The following is an 11,098-nucleotide window of genomic DNA, read 5'->3' as shown; positions in this document are numbered from 1 at the left end:
GTTCACGGCACTGAAGTTATGCAAGCTTTAAGTGGCTTTATATTGTTTAAACTTTAAAAGCAGATGACATGGCAACTTTTATCCTTGCTCTAACAAAGGAATGGCTGCAGAAAATATGCACTTCTGGATCAGTGCATGGAAAAAGAAAATCGGCACTCAGAGAACACAAACACCAGCCCACCCCACCGCACAAACAGAACACACACACACACACACATGGAAATGCAAACAGTGCATGCATATAGACACAAAACATACATACCCACACATATAGAACACGCACGCACGCACAGAACACACGCACACACACAGAACACTCTCACACAGAAGACACACACACACACACACACACCCACACACACACACCCACACACACACACACAGAACACACACACACACACACACACACACACACCCACACACACACACACAGAACACAGACACACACACACACACACACACACACAGAACACAGGCACATGCGCACACACACACACACACACACACACACACACACACACACACACACACACACACACACACACACACACACACCCACACCCACACACACACAGAACACAGACACACACACACACACAGAACACAGGCACATGCGCGCACACACACACACACACACACACACACACACACAGAACACAGACACACACACACACACAGAACACAGGCACATGCGCACGCACACACACACACACACACACACACACACACACACACACACACACACACACATACAGAACACAGACACACACACACAGAACGCAGGCACATGCGCACACACACACACGCACACGCACACACACACATACACACATACACACATACACACACACACACACACACACACACACCCACACACACATATCACTCAGGTTTGTCCCACTCTGCCACTGTCCCACTGAGTCATACAAAGTCTGAGAGCTGTGGCCAGCCGACAAGAATCCTGACATTTTGTGCATTCCAGAGCTGAATACATGTGCGATTCACGGCCACGGCCATGAGGGGCATTGAGTTAGGTAATGGGAAGTTGTCTGGGGATTGTGAGGGTGCAGTGGTGTAGATAGAGGCCTCGGACTCGGAGAATTCAAACTCGGAGAATGCCCGTAGCGGGTCCGTAGGAGTTCGTGGATGTCTCGTAGCGGCTCGTACGAGTAAAAAGTAACAATTTTTTTCATCACGAGTATTTTTTTACTCGTGGACATTTTTCACAGTGTTGAAAAAACGTCACGAGTTTACCGGATGTCCCGAGTACCTACCGTTAGCAGTACGAGCCGCTACGGGACATCCGCGAACTCCTACGGACCCGCTACGGACATTCTCCGAGTTCGAATCGGGGGAAAACTCGGGAGAACTCTTGAATTACCTCGTACAGTGGGACAGGCCCTTAAGTTGCGTGGTAACGAGTCAGGGGAAAAAACGACACGCGGTTACAATCGAGCCGCCCACTGTGTACGAACATACACAACTGAGAAGGAAAGCTGGGCTCAAGGGAGCAAGAACTAGAAAGGAGAGATCAAGGAGGGAGGTGATGTGGAGATGGGGTAGTGTGGAAAAACATGCATGTGAGGGAAGGAATGCAAGTTCTGGAAAGGGACGAGGGGAATGAGAAGATTGTGCTGGAGCGTGCAGAGAATCTAAAACTGGCACAGCGAGAGAGAGATCCGTGCAGACCAGGGCATGACCAAGACATCAGGCAACTGGCCAGCTATCATCTGGTTCAAATATCAGCCGATGGAATAAAATACAAGAGATAAAAAATCCTGACAAATACAAGCTGAAAAAAATCTGATTTATTTCATTCCAATTAGAAGAAGCACAATAAGTAACCTGGCTGGATTTAAATAATGTCTGGAATGTATAAAATGTCAACAATTTTCCCACAGTCACTGTAACTGCGTTAATTAAATTAAGGCAGCTCTCGCCTAACTCTACATGAGTTGCTTTCCTTAAGGCAGTATGATAGATTGGTATAGGAAAGGTAATCAAGATATCCCAAGATAGTCTCTCTTTGGCTTTAGTGACTTTTCAGACCTCGGACCTATATCGAGGAGACCATGGGTTTTGTACCAGATCGCAGGTATAGATCAGTCCATCACGGACGGGTACTAACCCTAACTTCCCCACCATCAAAGGGATCTACAGGAGGCACTGCCTCAAAAAGGCAGCCAACATCATCAAGGACCCACACCACCCTGGCCACGCTCTCATTTCACTTCTGCCATTGGGAAGAAGGCACAGGAGCCTGAAAACTGTAACGTCCAGGTTCAGGAACAGCTTCTACCCTACAGCCATTCGGCTATTAAACGCTACAACCTCAAATAAGCTCTGAACTACATGGTTGCGCGCCCCACCCCACCAGCCACCACTTACCACCTACCACAACAATATTGGCCTCATCAGCCACCTCAGAAACAAAGTGGCTTAGCAAGTCATCCCTCGACACTGGAGTAAATCAGCAGGACAGGCAGCACCTCTGGAGAACATGCATAGGTGACGTTTTGGCTCGTGACCATTCTTCAGACTGTGGCTTGGGGCGACCTGTCCCAAAACGTCGCCTATCCATAAGATAGACACAAAATGCTGGAGTAACTCAGTGGGTTGGGTAGCATCTCTAGAGAAAAAGGAATAGGTGACGTTTTAGGCCAAAACCCTTCCTCAGATGGTATAAGCCAATTACCTATAGTTTCTGTTCAAGAACGAACTGCAGATGCTGGAGAATCGAAGGCAGACAAAATTGCTGGAGAAACTCAGCGGGTGCAGCAGCATCTATGGAGCGAAGGAAATAGGCAACGTTTCGGGCCGAAACCCTTCTTCAGACTCAAGAGGAAAAACCCTGAAGAAGGGTTTCGGCCCGAAATGTTGCCTATTTCCTTCGCTCCATAGATGCTGCTGCACCCGCTGAGTTTCTCCAGCTTTTTTTTGTGTACCTACCTATAGTTTCTTCCTGCACAGGTTGCCTATCCATGTTCTCCAGAGATGCTGCCTGACTCGCTGAGTTAATCCAGCACTTTGTGCCGTTTTGTTTTGTAAACTGGCATCTGCAGTTCCTTGTTTCTACAGTAAGTCATCCATGATTGCCAGGGATGGCCTAGGAAGTAGAAGGGAGCAGAAATGTTTTCCCATTGTGAAACAGCCAGGCCAGGAGACAAAGGCTCTCTGCTCAATCAGAGCACGAACCTTGTTGCTAAGCACCAAACTTAAGGCTGAACTAGCTCCACATACCCTTGTTCCAGCAGTACGATGCTGCACATAAGCACATGTGATGGGTGGATTGTATCCAAGAATGGAGACTCATGACTAAGTAAGGACCAGGGGGAATGGTAGGCCATTGTCCATGGGATAAAACAAGAACTCTTCAGATCTTACAGTATTTCTAATCACAACAATAGAGTTGTAGAGGCATACGGCGCGGAAACAGGCCCTTCAGCCCAACTTGCCCATGCCGACCAACATGCCCCAACTACGCTAGTCCCACCTGCTCACGCTTGTCCCTCTAAACCTATCCTATCCATACTTCTGAAGCGGTAGAGGCATCTCAAATTCAAAAATGTACACCAAGCTAAGGTAGGACAAATGAGAAGGGTCAGCAATGGTCTTTGTCGCAGCTCCAGAAACCCAGGTTCAATCCTAACTTTGGGTGCTGTCCGTGTGGAGTTTGCATGATCTCAGCATGACCTCGACACTGCGGACTTTAAGGCATGCAAGGACAGAAGCCAAGGTGGGCCCAGTGGGGAGGGAGTGTTGTAAAGCCTGTGGATGGTTGAGATGAAGATCAAACAAATTCAGGAGTTACATTTAGGCTCGGCAGAATTAAGAGGGTTCCGAAGATTTTGTTTAGTTTAAGATAGACATGATGTGCTGGAATATCTCAGCAGGTTCTTGGTTCTTGGGTCCTCCAAAATATTCCAACTGGAATTTAAACTGGAGGTGGTGAAGGGAGGGATTAAGCCAGAAAGGGTATAAAGAACACACACTATAGAATTTAACATAAAACATCCCCACACAGCAGAATCAAAGTTTCCCACTGTGTGGGAAGGCACCAAAGTCAGTCTCTTCCTCCACTGTTCCTCGTGGTCAGGGCCTCCCCAAGCCCTCCGCAGTTGCAGCTACGGGCAGTCCGATTTCCAGGACCGCTCGCCGGGGTGATACAAGTCCGACGTCGGGGCAACATCTCTGGAGTAAAAGGATGGGAGATACCTTGGGCCAGAACCCTTCTTCAGACTGAGAGTAGGAGGGGTGGATCTTGCCTTGTTTAGTTTAGTTTAGTTTAATTTAGTTTTGTTTCTTGTCACATGTACTGAGGTACAGTGAAAACCTTTTTTGTTGCATGCTATCCAGTCAGCGGAAAGGCTATACATGATTACAATCAAGCTGTCCAATGTGTACAGTATAAATGGAATAACTGAAGGGTCTCGACCCAAAACATCACCTATCCCTTCTCTCCAGAGATGCTGCCTGTCTCGCCGAGCTACTCCAGCTTTTTGTGTCTATCCGGTTTAAACATAGAAACATAGAAAATAGGTGCAGGAGTAGGGCATTCAGCCCTTCGAGCCTGCACCGCCATTCAATATGATCATGGCTGATCATCCAACTCAGATATCTATAGTTGCTTCCTTCATATGAAGAGAATATCGTTTAGTACGAGATAAAGAAATAGTCTGAGGGCCTCCAACGAGGTAGATGGGAGGTCATGACCACTCTCTAGTTGGTATGGGATGGGTCAGTTGCCCAATAACAGCTGGGAAGAAACTGACCCCGATTCTGGAGGGGTACATTTTCACACTATGGTACCCACTAGTGGCAGTGAGGAATATTGGCAGGGAGGCGCTGAGCCCAAGTGCATGACGTGGCTTTGACAAATCTATTAACGGACGGCTGTACCACAAATGTATAGCCCCTGGACATCACATCACCAGATCAGATTCTCTGCAAATTCACAAGGGGCCAACAGACGGCTGGCCGGGATGGTAATATAATTAATTTTTCCTGATGATCCCATAAACCCTCAAAGTAAAGCCTCTAGATTGAATTACGACCTTAAAAAGTCTCTGCCTGCTATTTATTATCCCTTGGAATATATTTCTTCAGCATGGTTTTGGAAACATTTCTCGACCATTATCCTCAGTGGGTTCAGACAATATGTAAGTGAAAGGCAAGGGAGGGGCGTAGTAATGTATCCTAATTTGATAAGCTAGGTGAAATGTAGGATTGCATCGGACAAGGTCAAAGTGATCTTGATCGAGTTAAACACAACGGTCCGATTTAAAATGGAGTCTGCTTTGTCACCATGCCTTTAAAATGGACGAGTAACAATGGATTGAGAATTTGACTTCCGATTCATATATTTGCCAGACCTTTGATCTTTTTATGCCCTAATGAAAGACCGTGATCTATTTTTCTTGACAACTTCAAAAGTGCACATTGCTGCTGTTGTAAGAACTCACAGGGAGTCAGCAGAAAAAAATTGTAAGTGAAAATGAAGAATATTGAGCAGACAATATGGGGCAGCGCGGTGACGCAGCGGTCGAGGTGCTGCCTTACAGCGCTTGCAGCGCCGGAGACCCGGGTTTGATACCAACTACGGGTGCTGCCTGTACGGAGTTTGTACGTTCTCTCCGTGACCGCGTGGGTTTTCTACGACATCTTCGGTTTCCTCCCACACACCAAAGACGTACACGTTTGAGGGTTAAGTGGCTTGGTATAAGTGTAAATTGTCCCTGGTGTGTAGGATAGAACTAGTGTACGGGGATCACTGGTCAGCACGGACTTGTTGGGCCGAAGGGCCTGTTTCCTTGCTGTATCTCTAAACAAATGTCTCGACCCGAAAAGTCACCTATTCCTTTTCTTCAGAGATAGAAACATAGAAACATAGAAATTAGGTGCAGGAGTAGGCCATTCGGTCCTTCGAGCCTGCACCGCCATTCAATATGATCATGGCTGATCATCCAACTCAGTATCCCGTACCTGCCTTCTCTCCATACCCTCTGATCCCCTTAGCCACAAGGGCCACATCTAACTCCCTCTTAAATATAGCCAATGAACTGGCCTCGACTACCCTCTGTGGCAAGGAGTTCCAGAGATTCACCACTCTCTGTGTGAAAAAGGTTCTCCTCATCTCGGTTTTAAAGGATTTCCCCCTTATCCTTAAGCTGTGACCCCTTGTCCTGGACTTCCCCAACATCGGGAGCAATCTTCCTGCATCTAGCCTGTCCAACCCCTTAAGAATTTTGTAAGTTTCTATAAGATCCCCTCTCAATCTCCTAAATTCTAGAGAGTATAAACTAAGTCTATCCAGTCTTTCTTCATAAGACAGTCCTGACATCCCAGAAATCAGTCTGGTGAACCTTCTCTGCACTCCCTCGATGGCAATAATGTCCTTCCTCAGATTTGGAGACCAAAACTGTACGCAATACTCCAGGTGTGGTCTCACCAAGACCCTGTACAACTGCAGTAGAACCTCCCTGCTCCTATACTCAAATCCTTTTGCTATGAAAGCTAACATACCATTCGCTTTCTTCACTGCCTGCTGCACCTGCATGCCCACTTTCAATGACTGGTGTACCATGACACCCAGGTCTCGCTGCATCTCCCCTTTTCCTAGTCGGCCACCATTTAGATAATAGTCTGCTTTCCCGTTTTTGCCACCAAAATGGATAACCTCACATTTATCCACATTATACTGCATCTGCCAAACATTTGCCCACTCACCCAACCTATCCAAGTCACCTTGCAGTCTCCTAGCATCCTCCTCACAGCTAACACTGCCCCCCAGCTTAGTGTCATCCGCAAACTTGGAGATATTAATGCTGATGCTGCCTGACCCGCTGACTTCGACATCATAAGAAACCATGTGAAATAAATCACAATGCTGGAATCTGTGCCGTTTCTATTTGATTAAAGCCGCAGCTAAATCAGCTGTCAATTCCCCCGCAGAATCAGTGCATTGCCTGCGAATGTTTCTGAGATGTTAATGTTGTTAGAACACAGATTTCACGTTACTGTTTGCTGATATTTATGCCATGGCATTGATATAAAAACATACTTTCCATTTTCTCCCTTCATAATTCTACTGACATTGACATTCTTCAGTCATGTCTTCCGATATTAATAGTCCAGAAGCTATAAAATAAATATAATGCGTGGAATTCCTAAGGCTCATAATTTGTTTTCTCCAGGTCAACTCTTAATGATTTGCAGTGAAGACTTGCAGACGTTTAAGAAATCAAACATTACTCAAGTGTTTATTTACATGCTCAGTATAAAAGCCAATAAATGTAAATACTTTTGATACTGATTCATTCGATAGTGATCCACTTAGATTTTTCCAAAAAATGTTCTTGACATTCATGAGTGTGTTCTAAGTTAGTTACTTTTCTCCCTCACGAAACTTGATGGGAGCTGGCACACTTTAAACAACTCAATGCATTCACAAGACAATTTGAATTCTTCCACCAAATGCAGAGTCAGAAAAGCTGCAGTTTCGGGACTGGGCTCCAAGCTGCGTGACTGTGAGCAAACGCCTTTGCCATGCCTGTCATTTAACGAAAACACAAAGTGTTAGAGGAACTCAGCAGGTTCAGGCGGCATCTTTACCCATCACTTTGCTTTTGAAATACAGCGTGGAAACAGTCCCATCGGCCCATCGTGTCAGCGCCGACCCTATCCTGGACACCAGGGGCAATTCTTACAAGCCAATTAACCTACAAACCTGAAGATAGACACAAAATGCTGGAGTAACTCAGCGGGACAGGCAGCATCTCTGGATAGAAGGAATGGGTGATGTTTCAGGTCGAGACCGCTCTATCCAGAGATGATGCCTGTTCCGTTGAGTTACTCCAGCGCTTTTTGTCTACCTTTGGTGTAAACCAGCATCTGCAGTTCCTTTCTACACAACCTACAAACGTTTGTATATCTTTGGAGTGTGGGAAGAAACTGGAGCACCCAGAGAAAACCCACTCGGACACTGGGAGAATATACAAACTCCGTACGGACAGCACCTGCTGTCAGGATCAAACCTGGGTTTCTGGGAGAACACTTTTAATTAAGGCAGCACAGTGGCACAGCTGGTGGAGACTCAAGATGCTGGAGGTATGCCCCTGTCCCACTTAGGAAACCTGAACAGAAACCTCTGGAGACTTTGCGCCCCACTCAAGGTTTCCGTGTGGTTCCCGGAGGTTCCCGGAGATGTTTGTCAGTCTCCCTACCTGCTTCCACTACCTGCAACCTCCGGCAACCACCTGCAACCTCCGGGAACCGCACGGAAACCTTGGGTGGGGCGCAAAGTCTCCAGAGGTTTCAGCTCAGGTTTCCTAAGTGGGACAGGGGCAGGACAGGTAGCATCCCTGGAGAGAAGGAATGGGTGACGTTTCGGGTCGAGACCCTTCTTCAGACTGAAGAATCAGAATCAGAGTCTGAAGAAGGGTCTCGACCCGAAACGGCACCGATTCCTGCTCTCCTGGGATGCTGCCTGTCCCGCTGAGGGATTCCGGCATTTTGTGTCTATCTTCGGTGTAAACCAGCATCTGCTGTTCCTTCCTACACAATATCCTGGTGAACCCCCTCCTGTGTGCTCTTAAGTGCAATCATGTCCTTCCTGTAGTGTGGAGACCATGATTCTGGAATAATGATTAAGAGATGCATTTCCGAATCCTACCGCAGCTGTTGAGAACTTAAATGCAGTTAATTAATAATTCAGCAATACAAACCCACTGCCTGTAACAGTGCCCAAACCACGAGATTGTGACCATTTTTGCTGACATCATTGAGGGAGTTCTACCTGGCTTAACATTCCAACAAAAACCTCCGCATTTGTCCTTTACCTGTGAACTCAGGAGGTTGTAGGAATCTGTTATTGTTGGGCCTGGATTCATATTAGTTGAGATCAGATAAGGGCAATGGATTTCTTTCCCTCCAGGAGGTAACTGAACAAGATTTTTTTATGTAATCCCAGAACAGGCATCAGTGGTTTTTGTCATATCTAGTTACTTGATTTTAAAATTCACAGCAGCTGTGATCAGGTTTAAACTCCTGTCTTTGGAAACCAGCCCAGAACTAGCTCAGTAACTTAGAATTATCCAACTAGCTTTAAGAAATGTTTAAGAAATATTTGGACAGGCACACGGATAGCACAGGTTTCGAGGGATATGGGTCAAATGCAGGCAGGTGGGACTAGTGTAGATGGGTCATGTTGGGCTGAAGGGCCTATTTCCACACTATATGACTTATATGACTCTAGCCCAGTAACATACAGGACCATATAATTTGTACAACTTGGAAGCAGGCCATTCGGCCCACCTTGTCCTCACTGTCCAGCAGACACCCTTCTGTATTAACCCTATTGCCCTGTATTTGGTCCCTAGCCCTCCATACCACAGTGATTCAAGTGCATTTTGTGTCTATCTTCGGTTTAACATAGAAACATAGATAATAGGTGCAGGAGTAGGCCATTCGGCCCTTCGAGCCTGCACCACCATTCAATATGATCATGGCTGATCATCCAACTCAGTATCCCATACCTGCCTTATCTCCATTCCCCCTGATCCCTTTAGCCACAAGGGCCACATCTAACTCCCTCTTAAATATAGTCAATGAGCTGGCCTCAACTGCCTTCTGTGGCAGAGAATTCCACAGATTCACCACAGTTTAAACCAGCATCTGTAGTTCCTACTTTGATCGATGCTTGATTAGTACGGGTGTCAGGGGTTATGGGGAGAAGGCAGGAGATTGGGGTTGATGGGGAGAGATAGATAAGCCATGATTGAATGCTGGAGTAGACTTGATGGGCTGAATGGCCTAATTTTGCCCCTATTACTTATGATGAAAGGACTAATCGTGGTAAGATTCCAGAAATGTAAGCTACTGGAAGTGAATCTATGGTGATAATGTTTGAGTCTTCAGTCAGAGGAGAGTCAACATTACTGGCTGGGACCCCTGATAACAACAATATTGGCAGCCAAGAAATTAAATGCCTGAAGGATGCTTTTTAAACAACTGGGTTAAAAATAGTTCATTCTAGACTTCACCACGGACATTCAATCATTCGTTCGGCAACTCAGCCTCTCAAGAAACGGGAAACAGAACAAATTATTGGCAAACGGTGCCTTGACTTGTCGAACTGGAGGAGATAAGAATCCAAGGATGAGAGTCTTCTATTCAGCTCGGGGCACTCAACCTCAACATTTGTGGTTTCCTTCAACCCTTACCGACTATTTTCAGTCAGCAAACAGTGTAGGAAAACAGCAGCATTGTGTAAAATGTTCTGCCTCATTTAAGATCCCAGCAGAATAAACAGTGAATGGGGCTTAGTTTGGTTTACAGGAGTAGTATATTTGGATTCATGTTGTGCATTTAATCACAGAAGATCTTGAGAATGATGATTGGCTTTTCAGTCAACAAAAACATGGTCGAGAATTAAAGACGACATCAGCAGCCAGCCATGCGAATGCTCAGTCTAAACGAGCAAGTAAAAATGAAGAAACAAGGAACTGCATAAGTTCGGAAGTCATAGGAGCAGGATTAGGCCGATCAAGTCGACTGCGCCATTCAATCATAGCTGATCTATCATTACCTCTCAACCCCATTCCCCTGCCTACTCCCCATAACCACTGACACCCAGATGCTGGTTTACAAGTTAATTGCACAAAGTTCTGCAGCATGTCAGGCAGCATCACGAGCAGGGTCGGCCTTAAGCCCATTGGGCCAATTGCTCCCAATTGGGCCCCGCGCGCTAGAGTAATCTACTCTCGGCTTGGGTAGATCTACCCCGGGTGGAGGAGGGGGAGAGAGGGGTGGAGGAGGGGGAGAGAGGGGTGGAAGGGGAAGAAAGGGGTAGATGGGGAGGGGGGGTGTGAGGGGGAATGGAGAAGGGGGAGAGGGGGAGGGGGCCCCTCCAGTCGCCGTGCTTCATGCACACAGCCCCGGCTCCAGCCCTCTCTCTCCCCGGGGAGACGCGGTGAACAATACAGGGAGGGCCGGGCCTGGGATTGGAGCAACGTTTACAAACCTCGACCACAGCTCACACCCGTCCGCCCGGACCTCGGCATCCACTCCCGCTCCCGGCCCTCTCCCTCCCTTCTCTCCT

This window comes from Amblyraja radiata, chromosome 39, assembly GCF_010909765.2.
Source record: "Amblyraja radiata isolate CabotCenter1 chromosome 39, sAmbRad1.1.pri, whole genome shotgun sequence".
Lineage (NCBI taxonomy): Eukaryota > Metazoa > Chordata > Chondrichthyes > Rajiformes > Rajidae > Amblyraja > Amblyraja radiata.
Note: the sequence above shows the minus strand (reverse complement) of the source record.